Source organism: Miniopterus schreibersii (genome assembly GCF_964146895.1).
Source record: "Miniopterus schreibersii genome assembly, chromosome: 2".
Taxonomy (NCBI): domain Eukaryota; kingdom Metazoa; phylum Chordata; class Mammalia; order Chiroptera; family Miniopteridae; genus Miniopterus; species Miniopterus schreibersii.
The window spans coordinates 89,260,619-89,287,193 of NC_138102.1; the positions used below are offsets into that span (position 1 = coordinate 89,260,619).

The window sequence follows — 26,575 nt, forward strand, 5'->3', positions numbered from 1 at the left end:
ACCTGTCTTTCAGAACCTATTCTCTGTCCCTTTTATCTACCCAGTAGCTTCTATATATTTAATTTTATTTTCTTATTATTACTTTTTATTTTTTGTTACTATTAGAAATAATATCCTTTTCTCTCTCTCTCTCACCCTATTCTTTCTTTTTTTTTTTTTTTTTGCTTTAGCACTTGTGCTCTTGCCTCACTCTCCCAAATCTACTTTCATTTGGGACTTTTTCATTGTGATTTTCAGAATAGTTAGTAAGATACTGTTTGTTTCCTGGCAGTTTAGTTGGGTATTGTCTTGCCTTGCCAGCATCCATATAAAAGCTCATACAATGTGGTTGGGGCTGAGCCACACAGTTAGCCAACCTGAGAGGAGAGTCCTCCCAAGAATGGGTCAACAACAATCTAGACCAAATCACAACAGGAGAGCCCAAAGAACCTACAAAAGGGATACCCAAAAAGGGACACGCCAGAGCAAAAACCTCAGAAGTATAAAGAAAACACCTCTGGGCTCTACTGGACATACACTACAAAATCCCACCCCAAAAAACTGGGAGACAGCAAAAAATATATCTAATATACAGATACAGACACTAAGAGCCACAAAAATGTGGAGGCAAAGAAAAAAAATCACAAAATAAGAAAAGGAAAAATCTCCAGGAAAAGACCATGACAACATGGAGTTAAACAAGTTATCAGAAATGGAGTTCAGACAAATGGTTATAAAGAAGCTCAAGGTAATTAATGAAAATAACAATACACTTAATGGAAAGATCAAGCACCTTAGTGAAAACATGAAAAAAGAGCTGAATATAAAAAGTAACCAAGTAGAAAGAAAGAATAAGATATCTGATACCAAGAATACACTGGAAGGAATTAAAAGCAGGCTCAATGAGGCAGAGGATAGATTAAGTGACTTAAAAGATAAAACAGAAAAATCCACTCATTCAAAGCAGCAAGGAGAAAATACACTTAAAAAGCACAAGGACAATCGAAGGGAGCTTAGGGACAACATGAAGCAAAACAACAATTACATCATAGGGATGTCAGAGGGGGAGAAAAGCAAGCAAGGGATAGATAACTTTCTGGAGTAAATAATGACAGAAAACTTCCCTAGGCTGGCGAGGGAAAAAGCCACAACATTGCAGGTAGGACACAGTGTTCCAAACAAGAGGGATCCAAAGATACCCACTCCAAGACACATTATAGTTAAAATGGCAAAAGAGAGAACATTAAGGGCTGAAGAGAGACACAAGCAGTGACCTACAAGGGAATCCCATAATGCTGACACCAGATTTCTCAACAGAAACACTTCAGGCCAGAAAGGAGTGGCATAAAGTTCTCAAAGTAACGAAAAGCAAGAACATCCAACAAACACTGCTTGATCCAGCAAGGCTATCATTTAAATTGAAGATGAAATAAAGAGCTTTCCAGACAAAGGAAGATAAAGCAGTTCAGTACCACCAAACGAGCATTGCAAGAAATGCAAAAAGGACTGCTTTAAGAAGATGAAATATTGAAGGAAAGGTACATCAGCATACAGGGCAAAAATGGCATTAAACAAGTATATATAAATAGTAACCTTAAATGTAAAGAGAATAAATGCTCCAATCAAAAGACACAGGGTAGCTGAGTGGATAAGAAAACAGGACCAAAATATATGCTGACTACAGCAGACCTACCGGAATGCAAAAGATTCACACAGGCTGAAAGTGAAGAAATGGAAAAAAAATACCATGCAAATGGAAATGAATAAAAGCTGGGATAGCAATAATTATTTGTGATGAAATAGAATTCAAAATAAAGACCATAACAAGAGACTACATAATATTAAAGGGATCCATCCAACAGGAGAAAATAACTTATCAATATGTATGCAACCAATATAGAATATACAAAAAAAATTCTTGGTGGACTTTAAGAGGGAGGTCAACAGCAACACTACCATAATGGGGACTTTTACACCCCACTGTCATCATTGGACAGATCACCAAGGTAAAAAATCAACAGGGAAACAGAGACATTGACTGACACACTAGATCTAATGAATTTAATTGATATTTACAGAACATTTCATCCCAAAGCAGCATAATACACATTTTTTTCAAGTGCACATGGAACATTCTCAAAAACAGACCACATGTTAGGGCACAAGGCAAGTCTCAACAAATTCAAGAAGACTGAAATCATATAGAGCATCTTCTCAGATCACAATGCCATGAAACTAGAAATCGACCACTGTAAAGACACACAAAAATATTTAAACTCATGGAGGTTAAAAAACATGTTATTAAACAATGAATGTGTTACCAATAAGATCAAGAAAGAAATCAAACACTTCCTGGGGGGAAAAAATGAACAGAAAACAACCCAAAATCTATGAGACACAGCAAAAGCAGTTCTGAGAAGAAAGTTCATAGCAGTACAGGCATACCTTAAGAAACAAGAAAAAGCTCTATTAAATCATCTAACACAACAACTAAAAGAACTGGAACAAAAACAGCAAGAAAAACCATGAGGAAGTAGAAGGAAGGAAATAATAAATGTCAGAGCAGAAATTAATGACATGGAGACTAAAAAAATGCTACAAAAAAATCAATGAAACCAAGAGCTGGTTCTTTGAAAAGATACATAAGATTGATGCACCTTTAGCAAGACTCTCCAAGAAACAAAGAGAGAGGGCCCAAATAAATAAAATCTGAAATGAAGGAGGCAATATAACAATAGAAACAACAGAAATACAAAGGATTGTAAGAAAATACTATGAGCAACTATATGCCAACATACTGCACAACCTGGGTGAAGTGGATAATTTTCTAGAAGCATACAATCTTCCAAAGCTGAATCAGGAAGAGGCAGAAATCCTAAATAGGCCAATAAAAACTAATGAAATTGAACAGTAATCAAAAACCTCCTAGCAGAAAAAGCGGGGACCCCACACCCAGAGCGACGAGGGGAAGGAGCACCCCGCGCACAGGGCAGAGGATCCCAGGGGAGCGGTGAGTCCCGGAGGGAATCACACCTTCCCAGGAAACAAAGCCTCTAGTAGCAGCTGCGACCAGCATCTGGTGCTTGGGGGGCTGACCACAGCGAAGGCTGTACCAAGGGCTATGGCACCCAAGTGGTAAGGGACCAGAGGAATGCGCTGAGCAGCCACAAATGGGGAACCTCTGCCTCCCTGAGGGGCATTGGGTTGAGCACCAAAAGTGCGGAATCTGTGTGGTGTGGGGGAGGGGAGGAGCCCTCCCCGCCCTGAGCACCAGGTGCTGGGAGGCTGGGACCTGTGACCAGCCCTGAGGGGCGCCATGGTGGCGCTTGAAGTCGCTCCAGCTTTGCTGAGACCACCAGCACAGGGAGCTGCTTGGAGCTGACTTTGGGTCCCCTCCCGCTGGGTGCCTCGGAGCGAGGGCGGTGGGACCCTGCAGAGCAGACTCTCTGCCTGTGTGTTGCTTTGTGAGTTTGCAAGTTTGATCATTTGCAAGTTTGATTGTGGAACCGGTTTCCACCTTCCTGGCTGGCAAGGCTCGGTCAGACCAGTGGAGGCTAGGGTTGGGGTCTGCACTGGAGACGGTCTGAGAGGCCGGACTGGTGCAACCAGCCACCCAGAGCTGAGCACGGAGGGGCAGAGCCCACTGTCTTCTCCTGCAGCTGGGAGCACCCCTCCCAACAGGAAAGGGGCTGGTCCTGCTCACTGATGGTCCAGACATCCCCCAGGGCACAGTCCTGAGGGGGAAGGGAGAGCAGCTCACAGGAGGACTTTATAAGAATAAGACTCTCAGGGACTGTTTGGGAACTGGAGGAAACGCTGAAAACCCCTGCAGGGGGCTGGGAAGGCAAAGGGCTCACCAGAAGGTGTTTTTAGTTGGACCCACTGAGCCCAGGCTGCTGAAACGGCCCAGACAGAAAAGGCAACAGGCTGAAATCAATCTGAAACTGCAGCAGGCCAGAGCCTGGGGAACTAGATTCAGAGGACAGGGTAGGGGCTGAGGCGCTGGCGGTACAGTAGAGACTAACCCCCGCAGAGTGAGCACCTGACAGCCACACCTCTAGGGGGAGTGATACCCTGAGCTACACTAGCCACCCTGCACCCTAAAGACTCTAAAGAAGACTCTGGAGCAAGACCAGGCAACTACAAGGTTGCAAAATAGCTGACAACAGGAGGTGGTCCACGGAGAAGAGCCTCAGATCAACCATCTACCTAAGGGCACCAGAGCTAAACCTAGACGGCTCCTCACATTGGGGTGATACACAAACACCTCCCAGGAGAACTGAAATCAGCACACAAAACAGTGACCCTCAGACAACATAAGTTGCCCAGAAAAAACTCACCTGCTCGACTACCTTTTATTTTCTGCTGTTTTTTTTCTTTTGTATGGTTTTGTGTTTTTTTTGGTTTTGGGCATTTATTTTGTTTGTTTTTTGTTTGTGGGCTTGTTTATTTTTTCTCTTTTTTCCTTAGGAAGAAGAGTAAGGAGAGAAAACTTGTTTTTTCTTCTTTTTTAAATTTTATAATAATTTCTTTTTCTACATTTTTTTTTTTTTTTTACTAAATTTTTTTTTCCTTCTTTTTATAAAAGAATTTTGTTTTGCTTTGCTTGTTTTTCAGTTTTGTTTTGGATAGTTGCTTTGTTTTCTTGTATTCTTGCTTCTAATATCAAGACTTCCTTGATATCCCTGCTCAACGATATATCCAAGTTTACTCCTTCCCTCTATAGTTTCCCCCAAATCTCTTACTGGACTCCCTCTCTGCCAGGGCTTTATCTCTCTCTCTCCTCTCAATCCATCAACATAACATTATTTCTTTTTCTACTTTTCTTTCATTCTTTCATTATGCTCCCTTCTGTCTTCTTGTCTGATTGTTAGTTTCTCCTACTCTTTTCATTGTATTTTTGTTTTCTCATTTTCAACAACTATCCTATTTCTATTCTCTCCATTAATTCTTTGCTGGCCCTTCTTTCACAATTTTTCTCTGCTTCTGTTACCTCCCAGTAGCTTCTCTATTTTTTACATTTTAGTTGATTAATAGTTTCTAAACTTTCACCAGTATCAACAACTATATACATCTCTCTCTCTCTAAGCATTACTTTTCTTTTTCTCTTTTTTTTTTTTTGTTTTTGTTAAGCATCTTTTTTGTTTTCTCTCTGTATGTGTGTGTGTGTGTGTGTGTGTGTATGGATGTGTTGTGTTCTCCCTTCAGTATCCCAGTTCTACTTTCACATAAGTTGTTTTCATTGTTACTATCAAGATATTTTGTAAAATACCTCTTGTTTCCTGGAATTTTAATTGTACATTGGCCTGCCTTGCCAGCACCTGTACAACAGCTGACATGTTGAGGTTGGGGCTGAGACACAGTTAGCCAACTTGAGAGAAGGGTCCTCCCAAGGACTGATCAACAACAATCTAGACCCAACCACAAGAGGAGAATATAAAGAAACCACAAAAGGGGCACACACAAGAGGTGACGATTAGAGAAAAGAGCTCAGAGGAATAAGGAAAACACACCTCTGGGCTCCACTGGACCCACAAGACAAAATCCCATCCCATGAGACTGGGGGCCAGCAAATATGTCTAATATATAGATACAAACACTAAGACCTACCAAAATGGGGAGACAAAGAAACAACCCCAGAAAAGACAAGGAAACATCGCCACAAAAGGACTTTGATGAGATGGAGTTAAGCAAGCTATCTGAAATGGAGTTCAGAGTATGGATGATGAAGATGTTCAAGGAACTTAAGAAGACTTTAGATGATAAGATCGAGGACCTTAGTGAAAATATGAAAAAGGAGATACATACCATAAATAAAACTCAGACAGAGATAAAGAATGCTGTATCTGATATCAAGAATGCACTGGAAGGAATTAAAAGTAGGCTCAATGAAGCAGAGGATAGAATAAGTGACTTAGAAGACAAGGTAGAACAAATCACACAACCAGAGCAGCAAAAAGCAAAAACACTTAAAAAACATGAGGACAGTCTAAAGGACCTTTGGGACAACATTAAGTGAAACAACATTCGCATTATAGGAGTGCCAGAGGGGGAGGAAAGAGAACAAGGGATGGAGAACTTGGTGGAGGAAATAATGATAGAAAACTTCCCTAGGCTGGCGAAGGAGAAAGCCACACCAATTCAGGAAGCACAGAGGGTTCCAAACAAGAGGGACCCAAAGAGACCCACTCCAAGACACATCGTAATTAAAATGGCAATTGTCAAGGACAAAGAGAAAATATTAAGGGCTGCAAGAGAGAGACAAGCAGTGACCTACAAGGGAACCCCTATAAGGCTGACAGCGGATTTCTCAACAGAGACTCTTCAGGCCAGAAGGGAGTGGCATGAAGTTCTGCAAGAAATGAAAAGCAAGAACATGCAACCAAGTTTGCTTTACCCAGCAAGGCTATCATTTAAATTTGAAGGTGAAATAAAAAGCTTCCCAGACAAAAAAAGGCTAAAGGAGTTCAGTTCCATGAAACCAGCATTGCAAGAAATGCTAAAAGGACTGCTTTAAGAAAAAGAAAGGATAATGAGAGAAAGGTACATCAGCACAAAGGGGGAAAATGGCATTAAATAAGTTGATATCAATAGTAACCTTAAATGTAAACGGAATAAACAGTCCAATCAAAAGACATAGGGTAGCTGAATGGATAAGAAAACAGGACCCAAATATATGCTGTCTACAAGAGACCCACCTGAGAGCAAAAGACTCACACAGGCTAAAAGTGAAGGGATGGAGTAAAATATTCCATGCAAATGGAAAGGAAAGGAAAGCTGGAGTAGCAATTCTTATTTAAGACAAAACAGACTTCAAAATAAAGACCACAAGGAGAGACAAAGATGGTCACTACATATTACTAAAGGGATCAATCCATCAGGAGGAAATAACCCTTATAAACATTTATGCACCCAATACAGGAGCACCTAAATATATAAAAAATTTCTTGGGGGACTTTAAAGGGCAGATATTGACAGCAACACAATCATAGTGGGAGACTTTAACACCCCACTGTCAGCACTGGACAGATCATCAAGACAAAAAATCAACAGAAAACGCAGACCTTAAATGAATCACTAGACCTAATGCATTTAATTGACATTTACAGAACATTTCACCCGAAAGCACCAGAATACACATTCTTCTCAAGTGCACATGGAACTTTCTGAAAAGCAGACCACATGTTAGGGCACAAGGCAAGTCTCTACAAATATAAGAAGATTGAAATCATGTCAAGCATCTTCTCGGATCACAATGCCATGAAACTAGAAATCAACCACTATAAAAGGACTCAAAAATATTCAAGCACATGGAGGCTAAATAGCATGTTATTAAACAATGAATGGGTTACCAAGGAGATGAAGGAAAAAAGCAAACACTTCATGGAAAGCAACAAAAATGAACAGACAACAACCCAAAACCTATGGGACACAGCGAAAGCAGTCCTGAGAGGAAAATTCATAGCATTACAGTCCCATATCAAAAAACAAGAAAAAGATCTAATGAACCATCTAACACAACTAAAAGAACTAGAACGAGAACAGCAAGAAAAGCCCCAAGGAAGTAGAAGGAAGAAAATAATAAAAATCAGAGCAGAAATTAATGACATAGAGACTAAAAAAACAATACAAAAAAATCAATGAAACCAAGAGCTGGTTCTTTGAAAAGGTAAATAAGATTGATGCACCTTTAGCCAGACTCACTAAGAAACAAAAAGAGAAGACCCAAATAAATAAAATCAGAAATGAAAGAGGCGATATAACAACTGACCCAACAGAAATACAAATGATTGTAAGAAAATATTATGAGCAACTATACGCCAACAAATTGGACAACATGGGGGAAATGAACAAATTCGTAGAAGCATACAACCTTCCAAAGCTGAATCACGATGAGGCAGAAAGACTGAATAGGCCAATAACAACTAATGAAATCGAAGCAGTAATCAAAAAACTCACAGCAAACAAAAGTCCTGGACCAGATGGATTTACTGGCGAGTTCTACCAAACATTCAAAGAAGAATTAACATCTATTCTATTCAAACTATTGCAGAAAATTCAAGAGGTGGGAAAACTCCCAAACTCTTTTTATGAGGCCAGCATCATCCTAATCCCAAAACCAGATAAAGATACTACAAAGAAGGAAAATTATAGGCCAATATTCCTGATGAACATAGATACTAAAATCCTCACTAAGATACTAGCAAACCGGATCCAGCAATACATTAAAAAGATCATACATCATGACCAAGTGGGATTTATTCCAGGGATGCAAGGCTGGTACAACATCCGCAAATCAAAAAAATGTGATACACCACATAAACAAAATGAAGGACAAAAATCATATGATCATATCAATAGACACAGAAAAAGCATTCAATAAAATCCAGCACCCATTTCTGATAAAAACTCTCAGCAAAGTCGGAATAGAGGGACCATACCTCAACATAATAAAGGCCATATATGACAGACCTACAGTCAACATCATACTCAATGGGCAAAAACTAAAACCATTTCCATTAAAAACCGGAACAAGAGAGGGATGTCCACTTTCACCACTTTTATTCAACACAGTACTGGAAGTCCTTGCCATAGCCATCAGACAGGAAGAAAACATAAAATGTATCCAAACTGGAAAGGAGGAAGTAAAACTGTCATCATTTGCAGATGACATGATACTGTACATCGAAAACCCTAGAGACTCCATCAAAGTTCTACTAGATTTGATAAACAAATTTGGCAAGGTAGCTGGATACAAAATCAACATCCGGAAATCAATGGCATTCTTATACACCAACAATGAACTTTCAGAGAGAGAAACTAAAAAAGCAATACCATTTACCATTGCAACTAAAAAAATAAGATACCTAGGAATAAACTTAACCAAGGATTTAAAGACCTGTACTCAGAAAACTATGTGACACTGAAAAAGAAATAGAGGAAGATTTAAACAAGTGGAAGAAGATACCATGCTCATGGATTGAAAGAATTAATATCATTAAAATGTCTATAATACCCAAAGCAATTTATAAATTTAATGCAATTCCTATTAAAATGCCAACAGCATATTTCACAGACCTAGAACAAACATTTCAAAAATTTATATGGAACCAAAAAAGACCCCGAATAGCTGCAGCCATCTTGAGAAAAAAGAACAGAGTGGGAGGGATCATATTACCAGACTTCAAACTGTATTACAAAGCCACTGTAATCAAAACAGCATGGTATTGGTACAACAACAGGCATATAGATCAATGGAACAGAACAGAGACCCCAGAAATAGACCCACGCCATTAAGGTCAGTTAATATTTGACAAAGGAGGCAAGAGTATCCAATGGAGTAAGGACAGTCTCTTCAATAAGTGGTGCTGGGAAAATTGGACAGATACATGCAAAAGAATGAAACTAGACCAGCAACTTTCACCATACACAAAAATAAACTCAAAATGGATAAAAGATTTAAATGTATGTCATGAAACCATAAAAATCCTGGAAGAAAATATAGGCAGTAAAGTCACAGACATCCCACGTAGTGGACTTTTCACTGATACAACTCCTATGGCAAGAGAAACAAAGGAAAAAATAAACATATGGGACTACATCAAACTAAAAAGCTTCTGCACGCAAAAGAAAACAGCCTCAAAATACAAAGGATCCCCATGGTCTGGGAAAACATATTTGCCAAGGATGAATCTGATAAGGGGTTAATTTCCAAAGTGTACAAAGAACTCATAGCACTCAGCAAGAGGAAGACAAACAACCCAATTAAGAAATGGGCAAAGGACCTAAATAGACAGTTCTCCAAAGAGGACACAGGGATAGCCAAGAGACACATGAGAAAATGCTGGACGTCCCTAATCATCAGAGAGATGCAAATTAAAACCACAATGAGGTATCACTTCACACCTTTCAGGATGGCTGCCATCAACAAATCCACAAGTGTCGTGTGCTGGCGAGGGTGTGGAGCAAGGGGAACCCTGGTACACTGCTGGTGGGAATGCAGACTGGTGCAACCACTATGGAAAACAGTATGGAGGTTCCTCAAAAAATTAAAAATGGAGCTGCCATTTGACCCAGTGATTCCACTCCTAGGAATGTATCCTAAGAATCCTGAAACATTCATCAGAAAGGATATATGTACCCCAATGTTCATAGCAGCACAGTTTACAATAGCTAAGATCTGGAAACAGCCCAAGTGCTTATCAGTAGATGAGTGGATAAAAAAGCTGTGGGACATTTACACCATGGAACACTATGCAGCTGTAAAGAAGAAGAATCTCATACCCTTTGGAACAGTATGGATGGTCCTGAAGAAAATTATGCTAAGTGAAATAAGCCAGGCAGCGAAAGAAAAATATCACATGATCGCGTTTATACGTGGAATCTAAAGAACTTAATAAACTGATGAGCAGAATAGATTCAATGACATGGAAACATAGTTGAGACTGACGAAATGTCGGAGGGATGGAGAGGGGTGGGGGGGTGGAGGGGGAGAGAGTAACCTAAGAATTTATATGTATATATGCACAACCCAAGGACATGGACAGTGGTGGGGAGAGTGACTGGCGAGGGGGAAGAAACAGGGGGAAATGGGGCATTGGGGAGAAAAAGAGACATCTGTAATACTTTAAACAAAAATAAAAAATTAAAAAAATAAATAAAATAAAATAAAATAAAATAAAATAAAATATTAAAAAAACCTCCTAGCAAACAACAGTCCTGGACCAGATGGATTTACAGGCGAGTTTTACCAAACATTCAAAGAAGAATTAACAGCTATTCTATTCAAAGTATTCCAGAAAATTCAAGAGGAGGGAAAACGCCAAAGCTCATTTTATAAGGCCAGCATCATCCTAATCCCAAAATCAGATAAAGAAACTACAAAGAAAGAAAATTACAGGCCAATATCCCTGATGAAGATAGGTGCTAAAATCCTCAACAAAATACTAGCAAACTGGATCCAGCAATAAATTAAAATATACAACATGACCAAGTGGGATTTATTCTGTGGATGCAAGGCTGGTATAATATCTGCAAATCAATAAATGTGATACGTCACACAAAAAATGAAGGACAAAAATCATATGATCATATCGATAGATGCAGAAAAAGCATTCGACAAAATCCAGTACCCATTTCTGATAAAAACTCTCAGAAAAGTGGGAATAGAAGGATCATACCTCAGCATAATAAATGCAATATATGACAGACCTACAGCCAACATCATACGCAATGGTCAAAAACTAAAACCATTTCAGTTAAAAACAGGAACAACACAGGAATATCCGCTTTCACCATTCTTATTCAACATAATATTGGAAGTCTTTGACAAAGACATCAGACTAAAAGAAAACATAAAAGGTATCCAAATTGGAAAGGAGGAAGTAAAACTGTCATTATTTCCAGATGATATTTATACATAGAAAACCCTCAAGTTTCCACCAAAGTACTACTTAATTTGATAAGTGAGTTCATCAAGGTAGCTGGATACAAAATTAACATCTGGAAATCAATGGCACTTTTATACAACAACAATTAACTCTTAGAAAGAGAAACTGAATACAACAATCCCATTTACCATTGCAACTAAAAAAATAAGATACCTAGGAATAAACTTAAACAAGTATGTAAAAGACCTCGACTCAAAAAACTACAGAACATTGATACAAGAAATAGAGAAAAAAGTAATATAAACAAGTGGAAGAATATACAGTGTTCATTGATTGGAAGAATTAATATCATTAATATGTTCATACTACCCAAAACAATTCATGGATTCAATGCAGTTCATATTAAAATACCAACAACTTATTTCACAGAGCTATAATAAATATTCCAAAAATTTATATGGAACGAATAAAAACACTGAATAGCCACAGCCATCTTGAGAAAGAAGAACAGAGTGGGAGGGATAACTTTTCCTGATATCAAAATGTACTACAAAGCCACTGTATTCAAAACAGCCCTGTATTGGTACAACAACAGAAATATAGGTCACTGAAACAGAACAGAGATCACTGAAATTGACCCACACAATTATGGTCAGTTAATACTTGAAAAAGAAGGCAAGAGCATAAAATGGAGTAAAGACATCCTCTTCAATAAATGTTGCTGGGAAAATTGGACAGGTACATGCAGAAAAATGAAACTATACCACCAAGTTACACCATGTACAAAAATAAACTCAAAACGGTTAAACACTTAAATGTAATTCATGAAACAGTAAAAATCCTGGGGAAAAAATGGGCAGAAAAGTCACAGACATCTCATGTAGTGGAATTTTCACAGATACATCTCCTAGGGCAAGAGAAATAAAATAAAAAATAAAAAAATGGGACTACATCAAACTAAAAAGCTTCTGCAGAGCAAAAGAATCAGCCGCAAAATGCAAAGAAACCCCGTGGTATGGGAGAACATATTTGCTGAGGAAGTATTTGATAAGGGGCTAATTTGCAAAGTGTACAAAGAACTTATACAACTCAGAGCACCCCTGCTCCCAGCCACAGACTCGATTTACTCCTAAAATACTATGTAACCAGCTTGGAAAAACCAGAGAAAATACCTGAGTGGACATAGTGCACGTAGGGAGCAATGAAGAAACACCATAGAGTCTGATAAGAGAGGAGGTGTAGAAAGGGGGGGTTCCCCCCTGAAGCCTGTGCTGGGCTCTCAGCCCTGGGGTTTGGAGGCTGCAAAGCTCCCTCCCCTAGGGAGTGCAGATGGCATCCAAAAGCGGGGATCTCACACCAGGAGCAGAGGAGAAGGGAAAAAGTTACCGGTACGGAGGACAGAGGGACCCAGGGGTGCAGTAAGTCTACAAGAAGGGGACTGCACCTTCCTAGAGAAACAAAGCTTCTAATGGTGGCCACAACCTGCTTCTAATGCTCAGAGCACTGACCATAGGAAAGACCGTCCCAGAGCATGTGGTATCCGAGTAGTAAGGGACCAGAGGACTGCACTGAGCAGCGGCACACAGGGACCCTCTGCTTCCTGTAAGGCATTGGCTTGAGCCCCCAAAAGCATTGAATCTGTGTGGCTCAGGGAAGGAGAGGAGAGCCCTCCTGCAATAAGTTCCTGGTGGGGAGAGTCTGGGACTTTCAACCAGCCCTGAGTGGTACCCTGGTGGCACATGGAGCCGCCCCAGCTTTACTGAGATCAGCAGTACGGAGAGATGCATGGAGTTGACTTTGTGTCCCCTCCCACTGTGTGCCTTGGTGTGTGGGCGGCTGGACCTTGCAGGGCAGACTCTGCTTTTGTGTTGCTTCCTGCATTTTTGAGTTCTGATTGCTGAACTGGCTCCCACCTTCACGGAGTGCACTGGGTGAACAGACCAGCGTTAAGTTGGGATTGCTGTCTGCACAGTAGACTGTTTGAGGGGCGGGCCTGGTGAGACCAACCAATCAGATCTGGGAAGTATGAGGTGGAGCACATTTCCCTCTCCTGCAGCCTGGGAGCACCACCTTTAACAGGAAAGGGGCTGCTGTAGCTCACTGAGGCCCCAGACACACCCACCGGGCATTGTTCTGAGGGGAAGGGAAAACAGCTCACAGGAGGACATTACAAGAATAAGACTCTAAGGGACTGTTGTTTGGGAACTGGACGAAAAGCTGAAAACCCCTGCTGGGGGCAGGGCAGGCAAAAGGCTCACCAAAATGATTTTTAATCAAATCCACTGAGCCCAGGCTGCTTAAATGCCCCATATAGAAAAGGCAACAGGCTGAAATCATGCTGAACCTGCAGCAGGTCAGAGCATGGGGAACTAGAATTGGAGGATAGGGTGGAGACTGAGGAGCTGGTTGTGGAGCAGAAACTAACTCCCTCACAGTAACGGCCTGACAGGAAAACCTATAGTAAGGGGAATGATACCCTGAGCTACACTAGACATCCTGCACTCTAAAGACTCTACAAAAGACTCTGGTGTAAGATAAGGCAACTACAAAGTTGCAAAATAGCTGACAAGAGGAGGTGGTCCACTGAGAACCTCAGATCAACCATCTACCTAAGGACACCAGAGCCAAACCTAGACAGCTCCTCACACGGCTGATACACAAGTACCTCCCAGGAGAACGGAAATCAGCATACAAAATAGTGAGCCGCAGACAACATAAGCTGCCCAGAAGAAAGTCACCTGATTGACTTTTTTTTGTTTGTTTGTTTGTTTTTTTGTTTTGGGGGTTTTTTGTTTTGTTTGGTTTGGTTTTTTGTTTGTGTGTTTGCTTTTTCTCTTTCCCTTAGGAAAAAGAGAAAAGGGAAACAATTATTTATCTTCTTTTTAAATTTTATAATAATATATATTTTTTAATTTTTAAAAATATATTTTTTTTCCTTTTTTTTATATAAAAGAATTTAGTTTAGCTTAGGTTGTTTTCTGTTCTGTTTCTCTGTTTTGTTTTATTTGCTTTGTTGTGTTTTATCTTTGCTTCTACTATCAAGACTTTCTTAATATTCCCTGCTTAATTGCTGGGACTTTATCATTATAACCAACAAGTTTACTGCTTTCCTCTATAGTTTCCCCCAAATCTCTTATTGGACTCCCTCCCTGCATGGGCTTTATCTCTCTCTCTCCTCTCAATCCATCTGCATAACCTTTTTTCCTTATTTTCTTTTTTTTTGTTTTCCTCCCTTCTGTCTTCCTGTCTTTTTGTTTGATTGTTAGTTTCTCTTATTCAATTTATTGTATTTTTATTTTTTCATTTTCAACTATTATCCTATTCCTATTCTCTCCCTTAATTTTTTGCTGGCTCTTCTTTCAGAATCTTTTCTCTGCCTCTATTATCTCCAGGTAGCTCCTGTATTTTTTACATTTTAGTTTATTATTAATTTCTAAATTTTCATCACTATTAACATTATACTTCTCTCTCTCTAAGCTTTACTTTTCTTTCTCTCCTTTTTTAGGCTTTGTGTGTGTGTGTGTGTGTGTGTGTGTGTGTGTGTGTGTATTCTCCCTTCACTCTCCCAGTTCTATTTTCACTTAGGTTGTTTTCATTGTGAATGTCAAGATATTATGTAAGATACCCTTGTTTCCTGGAAGTTTAGTTGTGTATTGTCCTGCCTTGCCAGCACCCGTACAACAGCTTACATGACGAGGTTGGGGCTGAGACACACAGGTAGCCAACCTGAGAGGAGAGTCCTCATAAGCACTACTCAGCAACAATCCAGACTCAACCACAAAAGGAGAACCCACAAAAGGGACACCCACAAAAGGAACACACCAAGAGCAAAGAGCTCAGAAGTATAAGGAATGCACACCTCTGGGCTCCACTGGACTCACAAGACAAAATCCCACCCCACAAGACTGGGAGACAGCAAATATATCTAATATATAGGTACAAACACTATGACCTACCAAAATGGGGTGACAAAGAAACAACCCCTAAACTAAAGAAAAGGAAACACCACCAGAAAATGTCTTTGATGAGATGGAGTTAAGCAAGCTATCAGAAACAGAGTTCAGAGTATTGACTATAAAGAAGTTCAAGGAACTTAATGAGAAAAACAAGGCACTAGAGGATAATATTGAGGACCTTAGTGAAAACATGAAAAAAGAGATACATAACAGGAACATAAATCACACAGAAATAAAGAATGTTGTATCTGACATCAAGAATACACTGGAAGGAAGTAAAAGCAGGCTCAATGAAGCAGAGGATAGAATAAGTGACTTAGAAGGCCAGGTAGAAAAAAAAAATCACTCAATCAGAGCAGCAAAAAAAAAAAAAAACACTTAAAAAGCATGAGGACGGTCTAAGAGAGCTTTGGGACAGTATGACATGGAACAACATTCGCATTATAGGAGCACCAGAGGGGGACGTAAGAGAGCAAAGCATAGAGAATTTGGTGGAAGAAATAATGACAGAAAACTTCTCTATGCTAGCAAGGCAGAAAGCCACACAAGTTCAGAAAGGACAGAGGGTCAAAACAAGAGACCCACTCCAATACACATCATAATAAAAATGGCAAATGGCAAGGACAAAGAGAAAATGTTAAGGGCTGCAAGAGAGAGACAAGCAGTGACCTATAAGGGAACCCCGATAAAACTAATAGCTGATTTCTCAACAGAAACTCTTCAGGCCAGAAGGGAATGGCATGAAGTTCTCAAAGTAATGAAAAGCAAGAAAATGCAGACAAGATTGCTTTATCCAGCAAGGCTATCATTTAAAATTGAAGGTTAAATAAAGAGCTTCTTAGACAAAAAAGGCTAAAGTTGTTCAGTACCAACAAACCAGCACTGCAAGAAATGCTCAAAGGACTACTCTAAGAAAAAGAAGGAATAGAGAAAGGTATATCAGCATAAAGAGAAAAAAATGGCATTAATTGAGTTTATATGAATAGTAATCTTTTTTTTAAATATATCTTTATTGATTTCAGAGAGAGCAAAGGAGAGGGAGAGAGAGAGATAGAAACATCAATGATGAGAGAGTCATTGATCGGCTGCAGCCCACAACCCGGACATGTCCCCTGACTTGGAATCGAACCCCGATTGCCTGGATCCTAGGTCGATGCTCAACCACTAAGCCACACCCAGCCAGCAATAGAATTCTTAAATGTAAACAGAATAAATGGTTTAAACAAGAGACACAGAGTAGCTGAATGGATAAGAAAACAGGACCCAAATATATGCTGTCTACCAGAGACCCACCTGAGAGCAAAAGACTCACTCAGGCAGAAAGTGAAGGGATGGAATGAAATATTCCATGTAAATGGAAAGGAAAAGAAAGCTGGAGTAGCAGTTCTTATTTCTGACAAAACAGACTTCAAAATAGACCATAACAAGAGACAAAGATGGTCACTACATAATACTGAAGGGATCAATCCAACAAGAGGAAAGAACCCTCATATAAACATTTATGCACCCAATATAGAAGCACCTAAATATATAAAAAATTTCTTGGTGAACTTTAATGGGGACATTGACAGCAACACAATCATATGGGGGACTTTAACACCCCACTGGCAGCATTGGACAGATCATCAAGACAAAAAAAATCAACAGGGAAACAGACATTAAATGACTCACTAGACCTAATGGATTTAATTGATATTTACAGAACATTTCATCCCAAAGAAGCATAATATAATGCCATGAAACTAGAAATTGCCCGGTCAGGCATGGCTCAGTGGTTGAGCGTCGACCTAGGATCCAGGAGATCAGGGTTCGATTCCCGGTCAGGGAATATAACCAGGTTGTGGGCTCGATCAATGACTCTCTCATCATTGATGTTTCTATCTCTCTCTGTCCCTCTCCTTTCCTCTCTCTGAAATCAATAAAGGTATATTTTTTTTAAAAGTACATTTGAAAAAAGAAAGTAGAAATCAACATTCTTCTCAAGTGCACATGGAACTTTCTGAAAAGCAGACCACATGTTAGGGCATAAGGCAAGTCTCTACAAATACAAGAAGAGTGATATCATATCAAGCATCTTCTCAGATCACAATGCCATGAAACTAGAAATCAACCACTATAAAAAAACTCAAATATATTCAAGCACATGGAGGCTAAATAGCATGTTATTAAACAATGAATGGGTTACCAATGAGATTAAGGAAAAAATCAAACACTTCATGGAAAGAAAAAAAAATGGACAACAACCCAAAATTTACGGGACACAGAGAATGCAGTCCTGAGAGGAAAATTCATAGCATTACAGGTTTATCTCAAGAAACAAGAAAAAGATCTAATGAACCATCTAACACAACAACTTAAAGAATTAGAATGAGAACAGCAAGGAACACTCTGAGGAAGTAGAAGGAAGGAAATAATAAAGATCAGAGCAGAAATTACTGACAGAGAAACTAAAAAAAAATACAAAAAATCAATGAAACCAAGAGCTGGTTCTTTGAAAAGGTACATAAGATTGATGCACCTTTAGCCAGACTCACTAAGAAACAAAAAGAGAGGCCCAAATAAATAAAATCAGAAATGAAAGAGGCGATATAACAAAGGAACCAACAGAAATACAAAAGATTGTAAGAAAATACTATAAGCAACTATCTGCAACAAATTGGACAACATGGGGGAAATGGACAAATTCCTAGAAGCATACAACCTTCCAAAGTTGAATCAAGAAGAGGCAGAAAACCTGAATAGGCCGATAACAACTAATGAAATTGAAGCAGTAATCAAAAAACTCCCAGCAAACAAAAGTCCTGAACAAGACGGATTTACAAGAGTTTTACCAAACATTCAAAGAAGAATTAACAGCTATTCTACTCAAACAATTCCAGAAAATTCAAGAGGAGGGAAAACTCCCAAACTCTTATGAGGCCAGCATCATCCTAATCCCAAAACAAGATAAAGACACTACAAAAATAGAAAAATACAGGCCAATATCCCTCATGAACATAGATGCTAAAATCCTCACTAAAATCCAGCAATGCCAGATCCAGCAATGCATTTAACCCTTTGCGGTCGTATTAAATTTGGACATGGGTGTCGTACTGGTCGGAATTAATTTCCATTGAAAGAGCAGTGATACATAACATGCAAGATTATGAAGGATAAACAAGGTTTATGAACTGATACAGGAATGAATAAGAGTTAAGATTCGTACGGTTCCTTGCTGTGGTGGCTGAGAGCAGACATACGACCGGAACGGTAAAAAAGCTTTGGTGGCTGAGAGTAGACAAACGACCGCAAAGGGTTAAAAGATCATACACCACAACCAAGTGGGATTTATTCTGGGGATGCAAGGCTGGTACAACATCTGCAAATCAATAAAGGTGATACATCGCATAAACAAAATGAAGGACAAAAATCATATGATCATATCAATAGATGTAGAAAAGCATTCTACATAATCCAGCACCCATTTCTGATAAAAACTCTCAGCAAAGTGGGTATAGAGGGATCATACCTCAATATAATAAGGCCATATATGACAAACCTATAGTCAACATCATACTCAATGGGCAAAAACTAAAACCATTTCCCCTAAAAATAGGAACAAGAAAGGGATGACCACTTTCACCACTCTTATTCAACATAGTACTGGAAATCCTTGCCACAGCCATCAGACAGGAAAAAAACATGAATGGTATCCAAACTGGAATGGAGGGAGTAAAACTGTCATAATTTGCAGATGACATGATATTGTACATAGAAAACCCTAAAGACTGCATCAAAGTACTACCAGACTTGATAAACGAATTTGGCAAGATAGCTGGATACAAAATCAGCCATATTACCAGACTTCAAACTATACTACAAAGCCATTGTAATAAAAAGGGCCAGGTATTGGTACAGCAATAGGCATACAGATCAATGGAACAGAACAGAGACACCAGAAATAAACCCATGCCATTATGGTCAATTAATATTTGACAAAGTAGGCAAGAGCATCCAATGGAGTAAAGACAATCTCTTCAAGAAGTGGTGCTGGGAAAATTGGACAGGTACATGCAGAAAAATGAAACTAGACCACCAACTTACACCATGCACAAAAATAAACTCAAAATAGATAAAAGCCTTAAATGTAAGTCATAAAATCATAAAAATCCTGGAAGAAACATAGGCAGTAAAGTCACAGACATCTCATGTAGTGGAATTTTCACTGACACATCTCCTAGGGCAAGAGAAACAAAAGGAAAAATAAACATATCAGACTACATCAAACTAAAAAGCTTCTGCACAACAAAAGAAAACAGCCTAAAAATACAAAGGAACCCCACGGTCTGGGAAAACATATTTGCCAAGGATGTATTTGATAAGCGGCTAATTTCCAAAGTATACAAAAAACTCATACTATTCAGCAAGAGGAAGACAAACAACCCAATTAAGAAATAGACACTTCTGCCCGGTTGGGCTTGGCTCAACAGTTGAGCATCGACCTAGGATCCAGGTGATTGGGGTTCGATTCCCGGTCAGGGCACATGCCCGGTTGAGGGCTTGATCAATGACTCTCTCATCATTGATGTTTCTGTCTCTCTCTCTCCCTCTCCTTTCCTCTCTCTGAAATCAATAAAGATATATTTTAAAAAAAGAAAAAAAAAGAAATACACACTTCTCCAAAGAGGACATACACATGGCCAAGAGACACATGAGAAAATGCTCAACTTTGCTAATTATCAGAAATATACAAATTAAAACCACAATGAGGTATCATTTCACACCTATAAGAATGGCCAACATCAACAAACGACTCCTGCTGGCAAGGATGTGGAGACAGAGGAACCCTAGTACACTGCTGGTGGGAATGCAGACTGGTGCAACCACTATGAAAAACAGTATGGAGGTTCCTCAAAAAATTAAAAATGGAGCTGCCTTTTACCCAGTGATCCCACTTCTAGGAATATATTCTTCGAATCCTAATACACTAATCAGAAAGAATATATGCAGCCCTATGTTCATAGCAGTACAGTTTACAATAGCTAAGATCTGGAAACAGCTCAAGTGCTCATCAGTAGATGAGTGGATAAAAAAGCTGTGGGACATATACACCATGGAATACTACACAGATGTAAAGAAGAAGAATCTTGTACCCTTTGGGACAGTATGGATGGACTCAGAGAAATTATGCTAAGTGAAATAAGCCAGGTAGAGAAAGACAAACATCACATGTTCTTGCTTATATGTGGAATCTAAAGAACTTAATAAACTGATGAACAGAATAGATTCAATGACATGGAAGCATAGATCAGACTGATAAATGTCAGAGGGATGCAGGAAGGTGGGTAGGTGGAGGAGGAGAGATTAACCAAAGAATTTATATGCATATATGCACAACCCAGGGACACGGAAAATGGTGGGGAGATGGACTAGGGATGGGGATAGGATGGGGTGGAATGGGTCATTGGGGAGAAAAAGGGACATCTGTAATATTGTAAACAAAAATAAAATTAAATTAAAAAAATAGGAAGACAAACAATCCAATTAAAAAATGGGCAAAGGACCTGAATAGACACTTCTCCAAAGAGGACATATAGATGGCCAAGAGATATATGAGAAATGGCTAATCTCATACATGGCTAATCATCAGAGAGATGCAACTTCAAACCACAATGAGGTACCACCTCACACCTGTCAGAATGGCTGCCATCAACAAATCCACCAATGACATATGCTGGCGAGGTTATGGAGAAAGGGGAACCCTGGCACACTGCTGGTGGGAATGCAGACTGCTGCAGCCACTATGGAAAATAGTATGGAGGTTCCTCAAAAAATTAAAAAGGGAACTTCCTTCTGACCCAGTGACCCCACTTCTAGGGATATATCCTAAGAATCCTGCAGCACTAATCAGAAAGAATATATGCACCCCTATGTTCATAACAGCACAATTTACAATAGCTAATACCTGGAAACAGGCCAAGTGCCCATCAATAGATGAGTGGATAAAAATTCTGTGGGACATTTACTCCGTGGAATACTAGCAGCTGTAAAGAAAAAGGATCTCGTACTCTTTGGGTCAGTAGGGATGAACCTGGAGAATATTGTGCTAAATTAAATAAGCCAGGCAGACAAAGACAAACATCACATGATCTCACTTATATGTAGAACTGAAAGAACTTAGTAAACTGATGAACAGAATAGATCCAGAGACACAGAAACATGGAACAGACTGACGAATCTCAGATGGAAGGCAGGTAGGTAAGGAGAGATTAACCTAAAAACTTATATGCATATATGCATAACACATGGACACTGACAATAGTGTGGTGAATGCCTGGGGGGAGGGGTACAAGGTCGAGGGGATCAATGCAGGGGAAAAGGGGACATCTGTAATACTTTCAACAAAGAGAAATTTAAAAAATAAAAATAAAATTTTACCTGGAAAAAAAATAAACCCTTTTTTCCCTTTCCACATATATTACATTTATATTCAAGAATAATAAAGGAAATAATTTTGAGAACAACCTTCTTAAGATTGAGTGTTATATCTCCTGCTCTGTTTCAATTCTTGTGGAGCTTTAGTTAAGAGTTTACTGTTCTAAACTGTAGACTCATAATGGGTTTATGTCCCCATGTTACATTATTTCAAAAATCAAAGAAATTTATAGCTTGAAGAATTCAATGAATTTAAGAATCTTATTAAAAGTATGCTAATTTTCTCTTTGAAACTATTAAGGCTTAAGTACAAAGTGTATTGGATTTAGAGAGAAGTGGACATGGGTTCAAATCCTGACTCTCCTACAAAACAGTTTTGAAAATTTTTAGAAATTTAATATTTTCAGATTATTTAAAAGGTGGTAAAAATACTTCAGTTTTAAGATAGATGTGAAGATAAACATGAAAAAAAAATTTTAAGTTTCTAGCATACCGCCTGGCATACATTAAGTACCCACAAATATTGATTCCTTCATTTTATTCTTTTCTTTCTTTCATAATAGCTCCTGTTTTCCTGTCTTAAATAAATTTTAACTCTTAATGGCATTTGTTCAAGCAAATTATTTATGTTGATTTTTTCAACATATATCAAAAATATAATAGCAAACTACAAGCAAAATATAATAAATGCATATCTGATTCATTTCATTGTACCTGCCATTTCTCAAAAAAGAATGCAGTGTGCTAGATAAAGCTATCAAGGCATATTTTTAAATTAATGTTTTAATTAACATTTCTGATTTTAAATGTAAAATCATGTTCATGTGTCATCTGTTACCTCTCAATGATTCTATGACGCTGCTGTACTTCAAATATAATGTTGTTTTTAAAGGAGACAAAACATACACTAATATTAATGGGATATAATTTACGGTTTAATTTAAAAAGCAGATCAAGTACTGAAACTATTATCTTTCATATCCTACTTAAGTAAAACTGAACTTTCAGAAGGATCATTAGATATTTTAAAAATTTAAATAGATAATTTACCAAACCATTCCTAGAATAATGTAGTTTTAAATTGATATATTTTCAATGCATGTCTTCAATTTTAATTTTCACAGATGAATGACATATTTCCCTAAATTCATTTTCATCATAGAGTTACTTAGCAGTACTAATGTTCTCAGAGACCAGGACTATATTTATGCAGATTAAAAAGATATATTCATGATATTATATCCCTGATCAAAATATTCCCAAATCTCTTCAAATATTGAGGTCTCAATGCACTGATATTTACATTATTAAGTACTGAACAAATGTGTGCATATCCTTTTGTTCCAAGATATGAGTGAATTAGAAAAGGCAGATTATTTCAGTTTTCAGCTGCTAAATGTAATGTTGATAATCTGAATTGCAACCACTTATCCTGGCAGTTAAACTACAGTTATAAAGATATGACAATACTTTTAATGATATATTTGTAAAGTATTTTTTAATTCTGTAGGGTTCATCACTAAACATCCTAAGGGCTATCATTATACTTTGATAAACACTTAATAATTTTAATAACAGGGTTTAAAAGTTTAAAACATATGTATTAAACAAGATATTCAAATTTCTCCTAATCAGAAAGAATAAAAGCAATGTTTCTGGTGTTTCTTATTTATATAAAGTATGAATTAATTAAGGTTATCTTATATGGAAAATTATTTGGTCTCTTACTATTTTAATAACCAAAATGGACATAAAATTCTTAGAGGACTTTAATTTTCTCACAGTTTTCTCTGTGCATTTTTGTCTTGACTTCCAAGAATAACTTCAACAGAGAAATAAACAACATGAAAATGGCAAAATTTTGAAGGTTATACATAACGGAAATGTGTTCCACCCCTTACAAACTTTTGAGAATGACCATTAAGCAAGTAAATTTAAAGTTATCTTACTTTTCAAGATCAAAGATTTTTTAGAAACATTGTTAATGTTTGACGGTTTTACTAAAGAAACAAGTTTCTTGTATTTGTGGAGCTTATATACTTTACACTTTGACGAATGCCCATGTTCAAGTTTTTACTTAAGAAGAAGAAATTTTCTATATTTGCAATTACACATCTCCTCACTATGCCTTATTTTAACTATTTAAACATATATATTTATTCATTCAATGACTATTAAGCACCTCTTATGGATCAATCTCTTCGACCTGTTAGTATTTTTCTTTGTGTATCACTTTCTTGGCATAAATCTGTGAACTCTTCACTCCAACTACCACAAGCTTAGCAGAGAGGAGCTTTCTCTCTCCCTCTCTCCTTCTCTCTCTCTCTTTTCATCTGTACCATACTTTATTAATTGAAGACATTTTCATACATTACTTTGATAAAGTCCATTGAATGTCTACTGATGCGATGATTTGCATTAACTGCTTTAATTCATATAGTTTTTAAGTGTTTCTTTACCATCTTATTAAAATTTGACTCTAATATCTGAAGTACTAGTTATCCCTATATCTTATTGATTTTTCCCTTAAATACTTAAGGGAGGCAGGAAGTGTTTCCTCATCTACTGTCCAGGTAAATAGAACTAGGTATTACAAATATTACAAACATAAGATTAAATAAAACCATACTACTATGATGACAATTGGAATGTTTTAAAATATCCACGCACTCATACTCTCACTGTCTAATTCAAAGGTTTACTTTTTTAAAAAAAAATCTACATAACCCATGGACACAAACATTGGTGTGGGGAAAGCCTGGGGGTGGGATGGATGCAGGGTGGAGGGGATCCATTCAATGGGGATAAAAAGGGGACATCTGTAATATTTTCAACAATAAAGATAAAGAAACTTTAAAAAAAAATTTAATTCTAGTTAACCTTTTTCTTAAGCAATTTGTAATTTGTAATATGATAGGAAAGTTAAAAAAGATAGACCTGAATTTTTTTTTTTTTTAGTTTTACAAGTGCTCTAAATTTATTTTTAATAAAACAATTAAATCTTGCTTTTGCCTCCTCTCACTCACTTTATAATTGGGTAAGGTCCCCTAAGAAACCCTGTGAACAGGGATACAACATAGTGGATACAATGTAGTGGGTACAGACAAGATAAGAGCTCCCTTTCTCACTCTCAAATTCTCTATTCCCTTTCAGTATTCTCTAGTAACAAAAGGCAGCTGAGTTCACAGCTGAAACAAGTTGTGCTGTGAATCCCAGTGATTTACCCAAGTAGTAAACAGTCATTGGGATTTCAGTTGCCAAGCTTCCTAGGAATCCCTAGCCTGGGTCCAGCAACAGGCATAAAGTGTTTCTGTTTCTTGACAGAATAAAAATGATTCCGAGTGTAACTGATCGATCGACAGGATATTGAGAACTATCCTTTCTTCATTTCCCCAGTTTAGGTACCCAGAGTGGCTAGATAGGGCTCACTTATATATATATTCCCAGTGGCCACCAAAATCTCTCATTTCTCCCAATGCATAACAGGCTAAAAAAACAGCTTTCCTCCCCAGCACCGCGGTGTGGCTACAGCTGCTTTGTTTACCTTATAAGTCACACCGGGGGTTCATTCCTAGCCCTCTCTCCTGCTTTAAAGCCGGGTGTGGTGAGAGGCTGAGAAGCATCCCCTAACTCCAGCTCACCACGAGTCAACCACAGAAAGCTTCACAAATCCGGTGGAGCCTTAAAGAGAAACCATGCATCCGGGAGCCTTTTGAACTCCTAATCCCCCAAGGATGTCAGTCCGCCTCCCAGGAGGGATCCGGCTTCCCAGGCAGCTTGAGAAATTTAACCGAGATCCTAGAAAGGAGGCGAGGTGCAGCTCTGGTCAAACGGGACTGTGTGAGGCGACACCCTATTTACCTGTAAAGTTGCAATCTTCTGGCTGAAGATGGATCGGTCCAAGGGCTGGCGCCACGGCAAATTCTAATGGAATTTCCTTAGTCTCTGCGGAGTTTCAAAGCATTCCAAGGAAGACGCATGAAGCTGGAGCCCACGCAGCTGGCACCAATCTGGGCGAAGAGAGGATGCTCCCAGAGCTACGCCTTGGGAGGCGGGGGAGGGGTGGCTCTGGAGGGGGAGGTGAGCACCAAGGGAGGAGAACTCGCCCACCCCCGCCCCCACGGATCCCTCAGGACAAAGTTAGCTTTCCCACAGATGACAACAGATGAGCAGAGGAAGGAACCCCGCCCTCGGTGCCGGCTGGCAGGCTGACTCCGTGTCCTCGCAGACTCGTCTCAGAAGGAACAACCTCTGAAGATGCGCGTCCCACGCACGGCACTGCGTGGCAGTGGAGGACACCAGCGCACTGGCAAAAGCTGACGCTTGGTTCCCAGTCTGCTGCTCCGGAATAGTCCAGGGGCATCAGCCAGTTTGGCAGGCGAGCTCACCACAGGCCAGTCTTCATCAAGGCAAGTTGGTGGCCAGAACTCATCCAGTTTTCCCGGAAGCAAGCCACACCCCCAGGTTTAGGCAACCTCTGCTTAGATGTCGGACTTCAGCTCCTGCCTGAACTCAGCTTCTGTAGCCCTGCTCCCACCCCAGTAAACAAGCATCCGGGAGGCAGGCCTCCCGACTTGAAAAAGTAAGCTCACCCCCACTGGCAACTCAAAGCTTCTCCCACCCTGGCTCCTCTGGGCTCTGCACCCTCCCCCATTCCTCAAGGTGTCAGACTTCCCCTGCAAGAGAAGGATTATTTAGCTTGCCACTAGAGTCAACAATGGAGACAGTCGCAATGAACAAATGAGGCACAGTGTTCCTCCCACCCCCACCCAGCTTGGTCTTTTCAACAGGCACAGGAAATCAGTAAGTTTCCGAATATTAAATTATTAAAATACC

At 39.0% G+C, this 26,575-nt stretch overlaps 1 protein-coding gene across 1 annotated transcript in view; it reads right to left on the reverse strand.

Moving 5' to 3' along the window:
• Window positions 1-26,338, reverse strand: part of TRPC4 (transient receptor potential cation channel subfamily C member 4) — a 342,201-nt gene extending 315,863 nt beyond the window's left edge. Inside the window, exon 1 of the mRNA XM_081128497.1 lies at window positions 25,601-26,338. The gene's annotated coding sequence lies outside the window, so the exon portion shown is untranslated. The remainder of the gene's footprint in view (window positions 1-25,600) is intronic.
• Window positions 26,339-26,575: the final 237 nt, after the last annotated feature.